Source organism: Sardina pilchardus, chromosome 19, assembly GCF_963854185.1.
Source record: "Sardina pilchardus chromosome 19, fSarPil1.1, whole genome shotgun sequence".
Classification (NCBI taxonomy): Eukaryota; Metazoa; Chordata; class Actinopteri; order Clupeiformes; family Clupeidae; genus Sardina; species Sardina pilchardus.
The window spans coordinates 1,429,173-1,431,672 of NC_085012.1; the positions used below are offsets into that span (position 1 = coordinate 1,429,173).

General features: G+C 45.1%; 1 protein-coding gene across 1 annotated transcript in view; it reads left to right on the forward strand.

Moving 5' to 3' along the window:
* The window catches only part of LOC134066373 (contactin-associated protein-like 2), a 42,453-nt gene that overhangs the window by 8,180 nt on the left and 31,773 nt on the right, over positions 1-2,500 (forward strand). Inside the window, exon 2 of the mRNA XM_062521697.1 lies at positions 1,374-1,467. The gene's annotated coding sequence lies outside the window, so the exon portion shown is untranslated. The remainder of the gene's footprint in view (positions 1-1,373; positions 1,468-2,500) is intronic.

Sequence of the window (2,500 nt, forward strand, 5' to 3'; positions counted from 1 at the left end):
CACTAGATGGCACCCAAACATTTTATAGCCCCAGCTCATTCACAGTTCAGAATCAGATCACTAGGGGGCGCCATTCCCCTTACAGTCATATAAAGTGCTGGTGCATGGACTCAGAGGAGACCTGCCTCCATACGACGGCTGGCATCCACACCATTCAGACCTCCATCTTTGCAGCGCAAATTGTAGAATTTTAGAAGAAGAAGAAGATGAAGATTTCCATCAGAGCCAGAGAAAACACATGCAGTCCTGCTACACACTTCTTTATTTGTATCCACAATTAAGAATAAATATCACATTAGGATACAAATTGGACAGGTGCAATAATTGCTCAGACAATATTCAGTCATGTGGTTCTGCTGACCACAACCAAGCTCAGTACAGCAGTGTTAAGGGTATACATAACACCTCCTTCTCCAAATGTGTCGACTTCCAATAATGGAAGAGATTGAACAGTATTTAGAGAGTTGTGTTGCTTTCACTTTAGTAAATCCCACCATCCTGAGCCCTCTAGTGACAAGCCTATGTACATGGCCCAAACTTCCAAATATGACCACAACATATTGGTTATAGCCAAAACTACAGATCTGCTGTACAAGAGGCTGGTGTTTCACAAGCTTTGTTAAATAGGCTTCCTCAAGACATGGGTCAAAATAACATCCTACTTCCAGTACTCTCATTTCTCTCATCAATGACAATAATGTCAGGTCAGGTGGCATCGATATCACACAACACAGGCATCTCCGCATGACACAAAGAGAACATGTGGGGCTTCACAAAGCGGTTAGTATGTATTGACACTGTAGGTGGGAAGATGGAAGGTATACTTTTTGATATAATGTCCACAATCCTGTCATGTCTAGATATATACAATGCTTTATAGAAATTGCAACCATTCAATATACTGTATGTGACATGGATTCTATAAACTGTTCTTGACCATGGTGAATACATAAGGGTGAGTGTGAATCACACACACACACACACACACACACACACACACATATGCAGTCTTTCTATACACCCACATGCTTTGTATTTATACACACACATGCTGCTATGCACACACACACAGACATGCAGTCCTGTCATGCTAAGCGGTGTGTGTGTGTGTGTGTGTGTGTGTGTGTGTGTGTGTGTGTGTGTGGTTTATGCTTGTTGTCAAGATTCTTCAGTGGGATTTACTCATGGTTCCCCTTTGTGCTGCTGCTGTGTGTGTTTGTGTGTGTGTGTGTGTGTGCATGCGTGCGTGCGTGCGTGTGTGTGTGTGTGTGTGTGTGTGTGTGTGTGTGTGTGTGTTTCTGTGTGTAGGGGGGTGTGTGTGTGTGTGTGTGTGTGTGTATTAATGTGCGATGGTGTTTCTGTGTCCCTCACAGTTGGACCACTACCCCACGGTCAGCTACTCACTGCCTGATTCCTCTGACACCGAGTTCAACCTGGTCAAGACGCTCTTCCTGGGGAAAGTCTACGGTAAGTGTTGTTTTTGACTCAGCACACAAAACACTGCTTAGTGTTGATGTTTGACAGACTGTCTCTCCATAACCATATTTGTTGTAACGGAGAATATTTCATTTGTTTAGACCAGTTCTGCTTTGGGACAAACAGGGTGTTGCGCCAGCAACTCCAGTCCCTGGTGGGTGTGTTAGGTCCTATAGCGTCTCAGTCCCTCAGTCAAAAGACAACTCACACACCAATGTTGCCGCTGCAAAGTTTAATCCAACCAGTGATAAGGCGTGCTAAGTGCTACACAAGTGCAGAACGCTTTCAGCCCCATTCAGACCATCATCAGTGCAAAGATTTGTTCAGACCAGTTTGTTACATTACATTGCAGTAGTGTAATTCACATTGAACACACACTGAGTTTGTTTGTGTGTACACAGCAGTGTCGTGCTCATGCCTTACTTACATTTGTACACTAGGGGGCGCTGAGTCAACATGTTTGAGAGCAGACTGGGTGGGCACAGCCCTGCATCTAGTTCATAATGGAGAAGAGGATGTTCTCATTGTGCTAGTGTTGACGTGCTTTCACAATGTACATATGCGAGTGTGATGTGAGGTGTGTCTGTCTGGTGTGTCTGGTGTTTAGAGATAAAGAACGAGGCATAGTAGCATGGCTTTGGGAGAACTGAGGGCTATGCTCCCCATAGTAGCATGACTTTGGGAGGACTGAGGGCTATGCTCCCCATAGTAGCATGGCTTTGGGAGGACTGAGGGCTATGCTCCCCATAGTAGCATGGCTTTGGGAGGACTGAGGGCTATGCTCCCCATAGTAGCATGACTTTGGGAGAACTGAGGGCTATGCTCCCCATAGTAGCATGACTTTGGGAGAACTGAGGGCTATGCTCCCCATAGTAGCATTGGGAGTACTGAGGGCTATGCTCCCCATAGTAGCATTGGGAGGACTGAGGGCTATGCTGCCGTACAAAGGCAAAACCCCTTAACATCATATTTTGTCAAAAATGAGTTAATGTCATTTTTGGGGTATTTGAGACCTCCTTTATCA